Here is an 18672-nt window from a genome sequence, read left to right on the forward strand (position 1 = left end):
TTTTGGCAAATAGTTTTAGGAGGTAAATATATAGTGTGTTAACGAATGTCTTTATCACAAAAATATTAACACAAGGATTAGAGAAGGGTTGTATACCATGTGTAAAAGTTATTTTGATCAATTTGGTTGTTTACAATATATAATCTCGATCTCAAAGTTCGTGCCACAAAGCTATGTTGCTAGTATTATTTAAAAACGGAACAAGTATTTGACGACTCTGTATTTTTGAACAACTATTTTTATGTGCATTTCAACCTATTAAACCTAATTTCAAAGTAAGATCTCAATTTCTAAATTAAAATGTTGATTTAATTATTAAAATCGTTATTTTGATTTAACGGTTATCTCAAGCTTGTAAAACCCTATTTATATTATTTTGACGAATAATTGAATATTATTATTTAAAAGGTTTTATATTTGAGTTTTAATCATTTCAACTATATTTGACTTGTTTGAATTCCTTAAGCTTAAGCGTTAATTCAGTAAGTGTTACACTTAAATTATATGTAATTTTGTTATTCAACTTATTGCAATTTATACGAGTCATCGTAGGTAATTCCCTTGACTGAAGTGCCAATTTGATAGGTATAAAATAATTTTAAGGTTTTTAAGACGTTTTACGTTCAATCGTATCAATATCGATAAATAAAGTTGTATTAGGTGATGCCATCAACCCGTTTATCAAATTGATATTGTTTATTAACTATTCTTTAATTCTTATATTTATAAAATACAATATAATGTCCTTTTATTAATTATGTTATATTATAAATGAATAATATTATTATTGGTTTCACATTTCGTATTTCTCTCTTCTATAAACTTTATATATATTTTTGTATCGTGATATAAAATATTGTTTTTATTATTATCATTATTATTATTATTAATAATATTATTGTTACTTATGAATTTTATTATATTATTTAAAAATGTGTTTTCCACTCACCCCTCATTGTGTTTCCTCCCTAGTCTAGTTTCGTGCCAATTAGATTTTTGTTTATGGCTTGGGTTTATACTAACTTACCATTAGCCACTTGAGTAATTAGATAATAAGTTAAGCTCATCCTTAACTAGAAACCTAAATTAATCACCTAATTAGTCCATTAGGTAAATCAATTTAGTGTTGCATGTAGGTAGGTCTCTTTGATCCCAACTTCCACTCTTTTCACATGGCTGCCTAGGAATCAGAGATATTTTTTGCTCTTATTTTCCCTGCTAGTAACCCCCCAAATCATACCTCTCATTCACATTCAATCACCATCTAATGTTGTCCAAGACTCTTTCCTTCTTATCCCATTTCTCACGTACAAAAGGCTACACAAAACAACGTTCTTCATTCATTCCATACGTGATAGGCTAAAGTCGTATAACCCAATCAAAAGTATTACCTAAAACCTCTAATTAATGCAGATAGGGAAGTAGGGTTGAATCCACAGGGAAACAAGTCTTTTTATTCCTAATTAATCTAATCAATCTAAACTATTAAGTAACAAATAATATTATGGTGAAAGGAATCTAAACTACGAAAAGTAAAAGTAGGGATGAATAAGAATAGAGAAAAACAATGAATAAAAGACCAAGGGCATAGGTTCACCAATAAATAACATTCCAGGGTAAAGCATAATAATCAATCATCAATGCATCAATTAATCAGATCATAAAATAAAGGGCTTCGCAACGTGTTACAATCACAGAATTAATCTACCGGTATTAAATCTCATCTCTCGAATCTCGACTTAACCATTTATAAATTAACCTGCCTAATGAAACAAAGCTAAAATATCAATTCTCATCTCTCGAAACAATATTGCTAAACTCATACATAAAAGATCAGCGCAAATCTAGTTGCATTTCATTAAATCAATCAATAGGAAAATAATTAAGCATGGACAATAAAAAAAATAAATTACGCCTTCATATTATTTATGGATCCCCATAAAACCTAGAAAGAAAAGTACCACTCATAATTAAATCTACACTAATCAAAGTGTAGACACCCATTTGTGTCTCCCCAAAACCAAACCCAGTGATGAGTGCCTTTCACGTCGAATCATAATCGAATGAAACGAAAGTGTGGAAAGGTCTAGTGTTGCGGAAAAATTTATTTCTTTTCTCTTCTCCCTGTTTTTGAAAACTTTATTTTAAGAAAACAGCCAATCCAGTTTGGTTGGTCCATGATATGGGTCCAATAGTGGTGTAGTTGGATGGGGCTTGCAAAGACCTTTCCAACGATATATTATAAACCCAATTCCGATGAATATTGAGGAAGTTATGGCCAATTTACTAAACTGGGCCTGGTTTGAACTTTAAGTACGGCCCTATGATCTAGGGGAGGGCCTAATATAATTTATCATTCCTAATATAATTAGGAATGGTTTTAGTCTTCTAGAACATTCTAGAAGGTCTTATCATTCCTAATTCAATTAGGACTCTTCAGAGTTTTAATCAAGATCAAATAGCATTTTCGACTGAAATTATATTATTTTATCTTCCAGTATGGTAAATTTATCAGATTTTCGAAAACGCGTTGAAAACCGCTTTGGCGTCCAACCCCAGGCCTTGGTGCCTGGAACCAGGATTGGCGCCAGGCGCTAGCCATTGGCGCCAACTAGCCAGGGCTGGCGCCAAGGTGTTTTTGCGAATATCAGACTCTGTTTTGTTAAATTATCTTTTTTGGATGATTTTTTCTATAAATATCGTATCTAAAACTCCGTTTTCATTCACCAAGAATCATCAATTATTTTAAAAGCATTCATCTCTTTCAATCATCAACATCATTCTTTAGAATAAAGATTCTAAACTTTGCTTTTTAATACAAAATTCCGCATTCATTAGATCTAGACACACCTAGCCATATTCGAAGTTGTCTTCGCCCTAGACGTGAAAGGTTTAATTTCTAAGGGTTTGGTCCCAAATCTCTATTTCAATTATTTAATTTGATTGTTTTGATTATTATTTTCCTTGAAGTTACTAACGCGTGTATTTTGTTATTAGAAAGAGGTACGAGGCATCCAAGTAAGTACTTTAATGGTTTTAATCGATATTATGATGTAGATATCATGCTTAGATTGTTATTTTGATTCCTAGTATCATGTCTAGGGTAAATTTAATATCAAGTATGATTAAAAGTACGATGCTTCCCATGTTCTTCCTAATGTTAATTCATGTTAGTATCATGTTAGGGCTAAAGATTTGATTTTTATTGCTTAGTGACATGCTAGGGTTTGTTATTAATCTTGTTAGTATCATGCCTAGGATCTTGCTATGTTTATTATGCTTTAACATGATTATAATTATAATTTATGGTTATCATGGTGATCATGATTATTTTAATTATAATTATTATTGATTATTATTATGTTGCTTGATATGTATTATATTTTATTTATTTATTGCTTGATCGCCTTTTTATGCATGTTTAAAGGGAATTGGTACTTGCAATCACGCTTAATAAGATAATTAATAATCTTGTTAGGTTAATTGTGATTATAAATTCAAGTGATCGCCAATAATACTTTATTTGTGCATTAATATTCAACCAACATAGATTAAACAGGTTTAGGTTAATCCTATTGGTTGCATGTTAGTCAGAAAGCGCACATGAATACGAGCAGAATAAAGTAGAGGCCTATTATTAGGGCAGGTTCAATCTCTTTTAGGTTGGATTTGTACCATCATCCCCGAACCCTTATTTGGTTCATGACCTTATGGAGTTGACGATCTCTTGGATCGTTAAGGGGTGTAACCTTCACCTCGTGAACGGTTTACAAGTTCCTTAAAAACTTGTTGGCGACTCTTTTGCTCTATCTTCTTCCCTTTTGGACGCCACCGTACTTTAGTGTATGATCACAGTGGGGTTCAAGCTAGTGGGATTTTAAAGGCTTGAAATTATTCCCTACAGTTTTTGGCGACTCCACTGGGGAGGATTTCTATTTTAATTCCTGAATTTGTTTCGGCAATGATTTAGAATGAGTGGATGAGACTCGAAAAGTTCTAAGTATTTCATGTGCGTAATTTTGATTAACATTATTGTCATATGCATAAAAAGGTTCTCATTGGAAAGACCATCCGTAATGAGTCAAAAACATAGGATTTTACACGTAGGAAATTTGAGAAATGTCTTTCACAACTAAGACTGAAATAACACCGCGCGAAACTGGATGATTTTATTGAGCACAGAAAGCTGTTGAGGCATGTGGGAAGTAGCGTCAGGGGCCAGAGCTTGGCGCCAAACTTTTAGCCGTAGCGCCAGACGCAAGTATTGGCGCCAGGCGCTACAGTTAAAAGTTGGCGCCAGTCTCTGTTTGCTGGCGCCAATTTCCCCCAATACCGAGCCAGAAATATGCGTTCTAATTTCGACCGGTTTTTCGTATTGTTTGCTCGATCCTACTTCCTGATTGAATTTTTTCTCACTTTTCTGAAACCCATATGTGTTCTACATATGGACATAACCCTCTGGGAATTCATGCTCTATCTACCCGATTGAACTCTCCTGGCAACAAAGGGTACATCTGAGAGGTTGAATTCACCAAACCATGGAAGTGAGTTTTTTCTAAAAACTCGCGGTGTTCTATCCACACGCGTTAACCCTTCACGGTTAGGCTTCTACGCGGTGCATCTAGACAATTAACCATGGACCCTATTTGACTAAACCATATCCCGAACTTTAGAGAACTAGAGCCATGGTTAGATTGCGAACTCATTGCATCATATCGTGCCTATTTGACTAATTGTGCATTATTTGTTGTGCATATATATTCTATGCTCCTTTTAACCGTTTGTTGATTTGTGTTGAGATTATAATTAATGACTTAAAGAACTTTGCCTAATTAATTAATTAATTAATTTGAGTCAATAAAGTTTTTTCTTCTTTTAATCGGAATCGACCTAGTACGACTTTAGGCATACCCCAGTTGACTAATAATACCGAAAACAGTCCCAGACCGAAGCTCCAATATTGGCGCCAAAGTCTAAGCTGTAGCGCCACATTATAGTGTGTAGCGCCAGACATTTACTAAATTGTCTGGCGCCAACCACCATAGTGCGACGCCAGTCCTGTCGCTTGGCCGACAGTTCGAATTATTGGTCGGGTCATCACCTAAGGTCTAATTAACCAGTTTGCTAATTAATCTGGTTAATTTCCGCTGTCAATAACACCTTGTCGAGTCATTAATCGAGTCTTGGTCACATAGTCTAGCCACATGGTCATGATACGAGTCTTAACGCACCATTTACACTCACTAGTCTTAGCACACACTTTGAGTACACATCACCATGACCATGTCCTAGGTTCATGCATGAATCGGTCTTTCCGTCATTTGAGTTGAGGGTACATTCTATTCCTAATTCTTCATATCCCTCCATCATTCTTCTTCACATTCTATTCCATCTTTCTTCACTTCCTCCTTCCATTGCATGTCGAATAGAGTTTGAGTCAAATAATTAACAATCAGTACCCCCAAATCCCTTTCCTACAGTACTTGGTCGAGGAGAGAAGGGCGATTAATCAAGTACAACCTCTTTATTCAAGTCTCGCTTTTTGATAAACCGATTCATCAAAAGAGGAAGGCTAAGAAGATAATGGCAACTCAAGAAGAAGTCAATGAGCTTAGGAACCAATTGGTTACCATGACTGAAACACTGAAGCTACTCACCCTCAAGGTTGATGATCCCGTGAAGCAACAACGGATGGACCTCATGCAAGAAAGCTTGAGCAAGCTATCTAGCGACTATAAATTTCAGGATATGAGTTCGCAAGGGGTCTCGCTGGACAAGGAACTTCTTCCGCATAAGTTCAACGCCACCGAAATCCCCAAATTCAAGGCAACAGATAACCCTTACTTCCATCTAAGAGCTTTTGAAACAATAATGAACATTAAGGGTATCGATAAGAAGGTTTTTTCCTCTTTGTTCCCACTATCTCTTGAAACCGTTTGCCAACAATGGTTTTTCTCCCTTGACAAGGAAAAAACCTCTACCTGAGAATCAATAGTGAATGCTTTCGTTGATAGGTACAAGTGCAATATCCAAGTTGAAACCGACCATAGACAACTTGAGATGCTAAGACAAAAAGAGAATGAAGGCTTTACTTCTTTCTTTAATAAGTGGAGGGAAACTTCCGCCAAGATGATTGAGGTCCCCACTGAAAAAGAATCCGTGAGGATGTTTATCAAGAATCTCCAAGAAAAGTATTCAAAGCACTTAAAATATCAACACAACTTGAATACTTTCAAGGCCGTCTATGACATAGGTATCGAGATCGAAGATGACCTCGCAAAGCAAAAAGCTACTAACAATAGCAACCACGGTGGCTGGAAAGGAAAGAAGAGCGACAATCCTTCTTCTTCCGAAAACGCCCACTCTAGTAATAATGTTAGTACCTTTGACCATAATGATGTCTAAGCCATGGACAATCAAGGATCTAAAAGGAAACCCAGGCGAGAGTTCACACCCATTGGAATAACCTACGATGCTGCTTTCGATCGTCTTTATGATCGAGGATTAATCAAACCTATTGGCCCTACCGAGGATCCAACACCAGAAAATCGATCTTCGAGATGGAATCCAAATTCCTATTGCAAGTACCATCGAGGAAACGGTCATACCACTGATAAATGCTACAGGTTTCAAAATCTCATTCAAGACCTCATAGAAGCAAACAAGGTCCCATTGCCTCTAGTTAGCGAGAAGACTGGGTGATGATGAAGCGAATGACACAAGACAAGAGGCGAGCTGCAATGACAAGATTTCATGACCTCTTTTTCTATTTCTTTTTCATTTTTTCCTTTCCCCAATAAGTCTAGCATAGGCACCTTTCTTTTCCCTTAGATTAATTTTTGTAGATTCTTTATTTATTTTCCTTTAATAAAATGAGCATTTATTTCCTTGCATATGATCATTTCATTACATTGCATTTAAAAAAAAAAAAATATCCATGTCGAGCTAAGCACAAGGTATACTAATGATTTGAGGCACCCCTTGTAGTCACATCATATCTCCTTTCGCTCTTAAATTATACAATCCTTTCTTCATAAACCACTTTGAGCCTCGTCTAACGATAGACCTTTCTTTTTTTTCAACCTACATTTACCTAACCTTGGGATGGGATGGTGTGTAACTTATGCAATTCTAAGCTTGAGTGAATCCAAAAAAAAAATAAAAAATAAGCAATGATAAAAAATAAATAAAAGTGTACAAAAGGGTAAGTGTTCCAATGTCTTTGATATGAAAGTATCTTCGATAAGAACACGTCTCAGATTGCGTCTCTTATCGAGTGCTCGGTACCGTGCCTGAGAAACATGAATGCCAAGTGAGTGATAGACCGCATGATCGGGATTGCCCACACTTGCAAAAATAAAATAAATGCTAAAGCAAAAGATAAAAGAGAGCTAAAAAAAAAGAATAGAAATTCAAGCATGAAAATACAAAGATTCAAAAGCGAGGTTGCACACCTTGGGGGCTTATCTAGGGTCTTGAGCCTTTATCCCCTTCTTATTTAAACCTTTAGCCTAACCACGTTACAACCCTTAAAAAGACCTTTTTTGAGGTATACACACTTGTGCGAGGTTCGGCTAGAGCTACGTTCGGCCTGATTCCTAACGGATACGTAGGCAACCTCACATCAAGGTGCGGCCGTAATAAACATGCATTCATATTCACATTCACATACTTACACCATGATCATATCAAGGGATCTCCAATGCTCATCCCTATTCACTTAGAGCTAGACTTGGGGGCTTGATCCTTATATCATTAGCTTACCTAGCCTAAGAGTCACCATCATTTGACTCTTCAACAAATAATATATTTTTCCACACACTTAGCTCTTGCGGCCTAACTTTAGTGTCACTATCACACACTGCACATATACATGACCAAATATACTTCCCTTAGGAACCCTTTGTCATGAAATCTTAATACAACGCTGAAGCATGCCTTGTCATATCAAAATCGCTCATCAATCGTAATCATCATTGCATCACGAAGTATGAAGTGCTTAGCCTCCGTGCCTAAGTTACCCAAATACTTTCATCATGGAGTCAACAGTTGAGATAGCCTAGGATGGGTTAATCCTTGAATCTTGAGAGATAGTATCAAACAACATTTGACTAAGCTCATTCAACATGCATTCGAAAACTTCGATTCCTTCTTCGCGTCTTTCTTTTTCGGGAGAAAGTCGGTACCCTCCAAAAAAATGACGGAAATTTTTTGCTTTACAGCATTTTCGAGTCGCACGATCACATTACAATGCACACACGAGTCATGTACACATTGAGTCATGTCGTGCCATATCACTTTGATTTGAGTCTAACACATGTGTCATTACACTTCGAGTCGAGTCAACCTCAAGTCAGTCAAACATATCGAGTCAAGTTTATACCTTGAGTCGTGCCAAGTCGATGAGTCAAGCAACATTAAACCTTAGGTCAACCCTAAGATAATTAAAGAAATTGGCAAAGTTCTATAGTCAAAAATAAATACAGGTGCAGCAGAACAGGGAAGACCCTACTCCAGCGCCTGGCGCCAGAAATATTTCAGCAACGATAGAGCTCGAAGCCTCTCAGAAAGTTGATTTCAACCTCATGCAACAGTTTCGGGTTCCTTGGTACGCCAGTTAGCCCCTATAAGCAATTTGACATGATTAGTAGTCGGCTCGATTACAATCGTTGTAAGTGATTGACCTGACAAAAAATCGTCTCACTTAGCTTAAGCGCCTAAAACATTGGCTCATTACAATCGGTTTAAAAGCAAGCACTTAAACGACAATATTTCCAAATATGGATTATCGCACATTCTTATTAAACGACAAAGTTTTCCAAAAATGGATTGTCGTGCATCTTCTTCAAACGACAATTTTTCCAAGATTGGATTGTCATCTCTGGCAAAGTTTCCAAGCGTGGATTGTCGTGCTCCTTCTTTTATTGGCAAGTTTTTCCAAGTTCGGATTGTCATACATTCATCGGCTCGTTAGCAAGTTTTCCGAGATTGGATTGTCATACACCCAGTTCCCTATGGCAAAATTTCCCAAAGGATTGTCGTAGGTCTTTACTCATCATAAATTTCGGCAAAGGTTCCTCAACGTGGATTGTCATTCATTTCAATAAGTGGCAAATTTTCCGGAAGTGGATTCTCGGTCTACTCTTTTTTGCAAATGTTCCAAGACGCGGATTGTCAATTGTGGCAATAATTTCCTAAAAGGATTGTCGCATAACGTTGGCAAATTTCCAAGGTGGATTGCTCTCAAGAGTTATATTCCAAGATGTGGATTATCGATCGTAGCAAAGTTCTTATGAAAGATTGTTACAAAGCATTGGCAACTTTTCCAAAGATTGGATTTTGGCAAATTTTCCGAGGTACAGATTGTCGCTTCATCGTGACAACATTTCCAAGGATGGATTGTTACGTGGCATTAACAACTTTCCCTAAATCAGATTGTCATACATCATACAAGAGTTATGTTGGCAACTATTCCCAAAGAAAAGAGAATTGTCATCACAGCAAAAGCACCGACATACTGGTTCACAAGCAGCAAAGCGCCGACGTACTGGCATAGCATCATTAAACATTAAGAAGCAGTGATCTTTTCGAAGACTATCACAGCGGAAATTAGAGTCATATCAAAAAGAAGCTCTTTGTTCAGAGACGAGTGAACATCGAAACAGCAAGGTGGCGTTCCCTAGATTGTGGAGAGTTGTCACAAACAACTGGAGGTAATTTCGGGCGAAGTTATCTTCGATCATATTCCCTTAGGCATGGAAGATGGTCAATGCGAATGAGGATTGTTTCGAGAGAAATAATCTTCGATAATGTTCCCTTGGACGTGGAATATTATCAATGCGGAGGAGGATAGTTTCAGGCGAAGCAATCTTCTAATTTGGAAGCAGTTACGGGCGTAGCGGTTTTCAAGAGGGATGAAATTCTCTAGCTTGCAGGAGGTCATCAAAACAACAGTACGGCAACAAATCGGTTACTTTCAGAGACGTGTGCTCGACGGTGCAAGATACGCGTTTCTTAACTCTTTTATCTGTTTAACTAAGGCTAGTTTTGCAAGTATCGGCGTTACAAGAGTGATTTAGGATTGCAGAACGTTCTGAATCATTCTCCGTCCCTATCGATACTTTGACTTTCGTTTTCGAAACTTGTGTTTCTCCAAACTCAGTCAAAGTGGGGGCTTCTGTAGACACCCATTTGTGTCTCCCCAAAACCAAACCCAGTGATGAGTGCCTTTCACGTCGAATCATAATCGAATGAAACGAAAGTGTGGAAAGGTCTAGTGTTGCGGAAAGTTTTATTTCTTTTCTCTTCTCCCTGTTTTTGAAAACTTTATTTTAAGAAAACAGCCAATCCAGTTTGGTTGGTCCATGATATGGGTCCAATAGTGGTGTAGTTGGATGGGGCTTGCAAAGACCTTTCCAACGATATATTATAAACCCAATTCCGATGAATATTGAGGAAGTTATGGCCAATTTACTAAACTGGGCCTGGTTTGAACTTTAAGTACGGCCCTATGATCTAGGGGAGGGCCTAATATAATTTATCATTCCTAATATAATTAGGAATGGTTTTAGTCTTCTAGAACATTCTAGAAGGTCTTATCATTCCTAATTCAATTAGGACTCTTCAGAGTTTTAATCAAGATCAAATAGCATTTTCGACTGAAATTATATTATTTTATCTTCCAGTATGGTAAATTTATCAGATTTTCGAAAACGCGTTGAAAACCGCTTTGGCGTCCAACCCCAGGCCTTGGCGCCTGGAACCAGGATTGGCGCCAGGCGCTAGCCATTGGCGCCTGGCGCTAGCCACTGGTCCTGACGCCAAGGTGTTTTTGCGATCATCAGACTCTGTTTTGTTAAATTATCTTTTTTGGATGATTTTTTCTATAAATATCATATCTAAAACTCCGTTTTCATTTTCCAAGAATCATCAATTCTTTTAAAAGCATTCATCTCTTTCAATCATCAACATCATTCTTTAGAATAAAGATTCTAAACTTTGCTTTTTAATACAAAATTCCGCATTCATTAGATCTAGAAACACCTAGCCATATTCGAAGTTGCCTTCGCCCTAGACGTGAAAGGTTTAATTTCTAAGGGTTTGGTCCCAAATCTCTATTTCAATTATTTAATTTGATTGTTTTGATTATTATTTTCCTTGAAGTTACTAACGCGTGTATTTTGTTATTAGAAGGAGGTACGAGGCATCCAAGTAAGTACTTTAATGGTTTTAATCGATATTATGATGTAGATATCATGCTTAGATTGTTATTTTGATTCCTAGTATCATGTCTAGGGTAAATTTAATATCAAGTATGATTAAAAGTACGATGCTTCCCATGTTCTTCCTAATGTTAATTCATGTTAGTATCATGTTAGGGCTAAAGATTTGATTTTTATTGCTTAGTGACATGCTAGGGTTTGTTATTAATCTTGTTAGTATCATGCCTAGGATCTTGCTATGTTTATTATGCTTTAACATGATTATAATTATAATTTATGGTTATCATGGTGATCATGATTATTTTAATTATAATTATTATTGATTATTATTATGTTGCTTGATATGTATTATATTTTATTTATTTATTGCTTGATCGCCTTTTTATGCATGTTTAAAGGGAATTGGTACTTGCAATCACGCTTAATAAGATAATTAATAATCTTGTTAGGTTAATTGTGATTATAAATTCAAGTGATCGCCAATAATACTTTATTTGTGCATTAATATTCAACCAACATAGATTAAACAGGTTTAGGTTAATCCTATTGGTTGCATGTTAGTCAGAAAGCGCACATGAATACGAGCAGAATAAAGTAGAGGCCTATTATTAGGGCAGGTTCAATCTCTTTTAGGTTGGATTTGTACCATCATCCCCGAACCCTTATTTGGTTCATGACCTTATGGAGTTGACGATCTCTTGGATCGTTAAGGGGTGTAACCTTCACCTCGTGAACGGTTTACAAGTTCCTTAAAAACTTGTTGGCGACTCTTTTGCTCTATCTTCTTCCCTTTTGGACGCCACCGTACTTTAGTGTATGATCACAGTGGGGTTCAAGCTAGTGGGATTTTAAAGGCTTGAAATTATTCCCTACACAAAGGAATTAAATAAGACATGATGAAATAAAGAAATAAAATTACTGAAATTAATAGAAAAGAAATCGTTACCAAAACTAACGTAAATAATGAGTTGAATCAATAAAAAGGCGTAAAGTTGTAGAGAGAGAAGATAAAACTAAGTAGTGAGAGAAAGTCTAAGAGAAGAAGTAAAAATAGATAAAAGAGATATTAAACTTGCTTAACAAAATCGTATTTATATTAAGCAAGTTAATCCTAAACTTAAACAAACTAAACGACGCCCTAAATCCTTATCAGAGACACGCGCCCGGTCGGGCGCCCCTCCGCCCGATCGGGCCCGCCTTTTGGTGACGTAAAACTACTTTTGCGCCCGGCCTGGCGCAAACTCGGGCTAGAGACTATTTCCTTCTTCTGCCCTGCTCGGCCGGGCGCACCTTCGGGCGGAGCTCTATCCGGATGAGCAGGGCTCTTGGACTCTTGATTGGGCCTTGATACTCAACCCAATTAAAATTTCCTCTTTTGGGACTTGATAACTCGGTTTAATGCCTCAGTATAGTATCTTAAATGTCGAGCACTTAATCATCGGCTCGATGACTCTAACTGGCCCTGGACTACGAAAACTATCGTGCTCCTCCAATGCTCGTAGACGCTCTATAAAATCCCGGGAAAATGCTCTAAAAGTGAAAATCCCTACAAAACTTAACCAAAATTACGAAAACACTAGAAAACACAAATTAGTAATAAAAGTGGCTCTAAAGAGCCAAAAACACTGCAATTATGACCAAGGGACAAGAGTAAAATACTATATAAAATAGACATTTCAATATCCTGCACAAAACTCATCCATCTCCATCAAAATTTTCTTGATCTTCAACGTTTAATAAGTTAGGTTTCGTAGTGTCAAACACTATGCGGAAGGAAATGATAGGCTAAAGTCATATCATCTAATCAAAAGTAATTCCTAAGACCACTAACTAAAATAGATAGATAGAAAAGTAGGGTCGAATCCACAAGGAAACAATGTTCCTTTAGTTCTAATAAATTATTATAATCTAAATTATCAAGAAACGAGTAAGAGTTGTGAGAATTATACTATGAGAATAATTAAGCAAATGGAAACAAAAAATAATAAAAAGGCCTAGGGTCACAGGTTCACAATTAATTAATACTCCGGGGATAAAACATAACAACCAGTTATCAATGCATAAATTAACCAGATTATGAAGGGCTTTTGCTACGTATTATAATCACATAATTAGCTTAGTAGTATTAAATCGCATTTCTCGAATCTTGACTTAACCATTTATAATTTAACCTACCTATTGAAACTAAGCCTAAACATCAATTCTTATCTCTCAAATTTTGAATCAATATTGCGTAACTTATACAATTAAACTAGCAGTAGACACCTAAAAATATCTCCCCAAAACCAAACTCGATGATGAACAACCTTTCACCGACATTATTGGTCGGGTTGAGTATTTAATCTTGGAGTGCTTAAATTCATATTTCCATTTCATAAACCAAACCAATTCCTATCCCATTTTCCAAAACCATAACCTATTTTCCTCTTTTCGTGCCTTTAAACCAAAAATAATTCACTTCGTTTCCTTCAAAATAATTCATTTCGTGTCCTTTTTTTATAAAAAACATTTAGTATATTTTATTTTTCTCTACAATCTGGGTCCAATGATTGAATAGTTGGATGGGGCTTGAAAAGAGCTTTTCAACGATATATTATAAGCCCAAATCCGAGTTATAACGAATAAGTTATGTCCAAAATATTAAACTGAGTCCAAACCGAACTTAAGCCCATCTTACCTATGACCCAATGATCATGTGGAGGGTCTAAAAGCTTTAATCCCATTCCTAAACAAATTATGATTAATTGGAAGCTTCTATAAGTTTCTAAAAGATCTTAATTATCCATTTTGAAAAGATAAGATTAAGGAGTTTTCTTTTTGAAAGTCCTATTTCTATTCGAATTAAAAGACGTTCAAAGATAGTCAGATGTTATTTTTTTGCCTCATAGTTTTAATCCAAATATTAGATGGTTGGATAGCCCTTGAAGTTATCTTTTCAATGATATATCATTATATCAATTCCGAGTTATAACGGAAAAGATATGATTGAAATACCAAACTCTATCCAAAACTGACACCGTTCCACTATTTTGGCCATATAATTTATTCTACAAATTATTTTAATTTGATTCTAATTGGATTAGAAATTAGACTTCAACAGATTTCCAAAAACATATTATTTATCTTATTCCGATTTTTGGATCAAAAGATATGATGAAAACAAAAATCGCAAAAACTGTTGTCTATCGGGTTTTAATCGCAACATATTATTTATCATAAAATTTGCAAATTGCAGCCATTTAAAGTTCGTATTTTGCAAATTGCAGCCATTCAAATTTTTTGTTGCAAATTGCAGCCCAAAAGTTCGTATAAATTGTAAATTGCAGCCCGATTCAATTTTTTTATAGGTTTATATGTTGAAAAATCTTCGGTTAAGGTTTTAGGGGTCGTTTTAGTCCCCAAGAACCCGAATTGAGCTCGGAATTAGCAAAAAATAACGTAAGTGTCTCATATTTACAGTTTTTCACAAATCGATACATTTTTGTTACGCAAAACGAGGCACTTGCGTTATTTTTTTGCTAATTTCGAGCTCAATTCGGATCCTTAAGGACTAAATGACCCCCAAAACCTTAATCAAAGATTTTTCGACTTGTAAACCGATGAAAAAGCTGAATCGGGCTACAATTTACAATTTATACGAACTTTTGGGCTGCAATTTGCATTTTGTTTTTGGAAAAATTGCCTAAAATAATCCGAACTTTGCCTCATTCGCCGAAAATAATCCCAACTTTCGATTATTTTTTAGTAATCCGAACATTAATATGCATTCGCTCTAAATGGTCCCAACAGGTCATTAACTTGTTATAACAAGTTATCTGACATGTGTTGGCATGTGATAGGTCCAAAAAAAATTTAAAAACTAAACCAAAAAAATTAAATTAAAAAAACTCTTTAAAAAAAATTATATAAAAAAATAAAAATAAAACCCATCCAAGCAAGCAACCGCTGCCACCGCTGGGAGGCTGGCTGCTGTTGGCATCTCCTCCCAATTCCCATCCCATTTCCGCCCCCCTCACGTTCCCCCGTTGTAGGGAATAAATTTCAAGCGTTAATCCCCTAGCTTGAACCACACTGTGATCATACACTAAAGTACGGTGGCGTCCAAAAGGGAAGAAGATAGAGCAAAAGAGTCGCCAACAAGTTTTAGGAACTTGTAAACCGTTCACAGGGTGAAGGTTACACCCCTTAACGATCCAAGAGATCGTTTAATCCATAAGGTCTAGAACCAAATAAGGGTTCGGGGATGAAGGTACAAATCCAACCTAAAAGAGATTGAACCTGCCCTAATAATAGGCCTCTACTTTATTCTGATCGTATTCATGTGCGCTTTTCAATTAACATGCAATCAATAGGTTAACCCTAAACCTATTTATCTATGTTGGTTGAATATTAATGCACAAATAAGTCTATTATTGGCGATCACTTGAATTATAATCATATTAACCCTAAACAAGATTATTAATTATCTTATTAAGCGTGATTACAAGTACCAAATTCCCTTTAAACATGCATAAAAGGCGTGATCAAGCAATAGCAATAAATAATAAAAATCAAGCAACATAATAATAAAATTATAATCATCAATCATAAAAATAATCATCATAACAATAGTCGAAATAATAACAATTATAATATTCATAATCATGTTCATGTTAATATTAAAGCATAATAAAAATAGCAAGATCCTAGGCATGATACTAACAAGATTAATAACAAACCCTAGCATGTCACTAAGCAATAAAAATCAAATCTTTAACCCTAACATGATACTAACAATCACAAATATTAGGAAGAACATAAAAGGCATCATACTTTTAATCATACTTGATATTAAAGTTACCCTAGACATGATACTAGGAAGATCAAAACGCCCTAACATAACATTAGGAATCATAATAACAACCTAAGCATGATTTCTACATAATAACATCAATAAAAATCATTAAAGTACTTACTTTGATGCCTCGTACCACTTTCTAATAAAAAATACACACGTTAGTAACTTCAAGGAAAATAATAATCAAAGCAATTAAATTAAATAATTGAAATAGAGATTTGGGACCAAACCCTCAGAAATTAAACCTTTCACGTCTAGGGCGAAGGCAACTTCGAATATGGCTAGGTGTTTCTAGATCTTGTGAATGCGGAATTTTGTATGAAAAAAAGCAAGTTTAGAAAAGAAAGAGAGAGATGAATGAATTGATGAAGGAAATCTTGATGAGAATTAGCGAATGAAAACTGATTGTAGGTTATTATAATTGAAAACTGATTGTTGATGAGAATTGGTGAATGAAAACGGAGTTTTTAATACGTTATTTATAGAGAAATCAGCCAAAAAGATAAATTAACAGAACAGAGTCCTGGCGCAACCGAAACAGAGCTGGCGCCAACCCTGGCTAACTGGCGCCAGGCACCAACACTAGCGTCAGGCGCCAATGGCTGGCGCCAAGCCTGGTTCCAGACGCCAATGCCTGGAGTTAGGCGCCAGGCCTGTTTTTGACGCATTTTCGAAAATCAGATAAATTTGCTGTACTGGAGGATAAAATCGTATATTTTCCGCGAAAATGCTCTTTGATTTTAATTAAAACTCTGAAAAGTCAACAAAAGTCAATTTATCAATGCTAATTGAATTAGGAATGAAAAGAACCTTCTAGAAGAATCTAGAAGACTAAAACCATTCCTAATTGCATTAGGAATGATAAATCATATTAGGCCCTCCCCTAGATCATTGGGTCGTATATAAAGCTCAAACCGGGCCCAGTTTAGTAAATTAGCCATAACTTCCTCAATATTCATCGGAATTGGGCCTATAATATATCGTTGGAAAGCTCTTGTCAAGCCCCATCCAACTACACTACTATTGGACCCATATCATGGACCAACCAAACCAGATTGGCTGTTTTCTTAAAATAAGTTTTCAAAAACTGAGAGAAGAGAAAAGAAATTAAAACTATCCGCAACACTAAATTTTCCACACTTTCGCTTCATTCGATTCTGATTCGACATGAAAGGTACTCATCACTGGGTTTGGTTTTGGGGAGACACAAATGGGTGTCTACACCTGTCCATTTCCGGCCCCTTTCCCTCTTCCTCACTCGAAACCACCCAAACCCAAAACCGTAGATAACCCCTACATGAACAGCAACCACCCTCACCAATCAATTCTCTCTCCTGCCATGTTTTCTACCATGTCTTTCCTTCCCATTCCCAAAACTTTCAATTTGCAACTTCAAATTTTTAATATGAAGATGAAGAGCATGTAATTGGGGACTATTTGATTTTCGAAGATGGAGTTATTTAAGATAGGATGAAACTCATGAAAGTCTGGTTGGGTGGGGGTGGTGGTTTCGGGTCTGGGTGGGGTGGGGGAGGTGGTTATGGCGTCTAGGTTTGGGTGGGAGTGGAGATGTTGGTGGCTGAGCTACTGAGGTGGTGTGGCTAAAGTGGTGGTGGTTTTTTTTATATGATTTTTTTAAAAAAAAATTTGATAATTTTTTTTTTACTACCTCCGTTAACGGTTATTTGCAACATTTGCCATTTTCGGTTGCTATCTATTATGTGCAACAATTTTTTTCTTTCCATATTTAGTAACTTTTTGCCAACAAAATGACCATATTACCCTTACTTAAACAACTTAGACATCTAATTAAATTACTAATATGATTTAACTCTTTACCTAATGAATCTGATTATTGTAATCAATTTCACCAAAAATCATACATCTTCATCAAAACCATCCATCTCCCTAACTATCCTTCAATTGAAAAATCTCTAGAATTCAAACCCTAACTCTACAATTTTGTTCATCTTCCCCCTTCTCTCTCCTCTTGCGATTTGGGTTCGTCTGGCCGTGGGTTCGATTTCATTGTTCTGGTCGTGGGTCCGAGTTCGTGGGTCTGGTCGTGGGTCTGAGTTCGTGGGTCTTGTCGTGGGTCCGAGTTCGTGGGTCTGGGTTCGAGTTTGTGGGTCTAGTCATTGATCCGAGTTCGTGGGTTTGGGTATAGGTGGTGGTCGTGGGTTTATGGGGGTTGCGTGAGTTTCTTAGGGATGGGTTTCAGATCTGGTGTGTGGGGGTGGCCTGAGTTTCGTGGGGGTGGTTCGTGTGGGGGTGGATTGAGTTTTGTGTTGGTTAATTTGTTGGGTTTGTGGTGGTTTAGGGTGGGTTGCGGTGGTTTGCTGGGTTCGTGGGTGGTTTGTTAGGTTCGTGGTGGGGTGTCGAGGGTTTTGGCTGGGTTCATGATTGGGTTTCGGTGGTTTTGGGGGTGGTTTTGGGTTCTAAGCATCGGTGGGTTGGGTGGTTCTGGTGGTTGTCGGTGGTGTTGGTGGTGGTTCTGGTTCTGGGTTTAGGTGGTTATGGGTTTTTATTTAATTTTTTTTTAAAAGTAGGATTAATACTTAATCAAGTGCCCTTATTTTTCAATAATGATGTTTTAAAAGTTTTTCCTAGGAG

Source organism: Chenopodium album, chromosome 1 (assembly GCF_948465745.1).
Source record: "Chenopodium album chromosome 1, dcCheAlbu1.1, whole genome shotgun sequence".
Lineage (NCBI taxonomy): Eukaryota > Viridiplantae > Streptophyta > Magnoliopsida > Caryophyllales > Amaranthaceae > Chenopodium > Chenopodium album.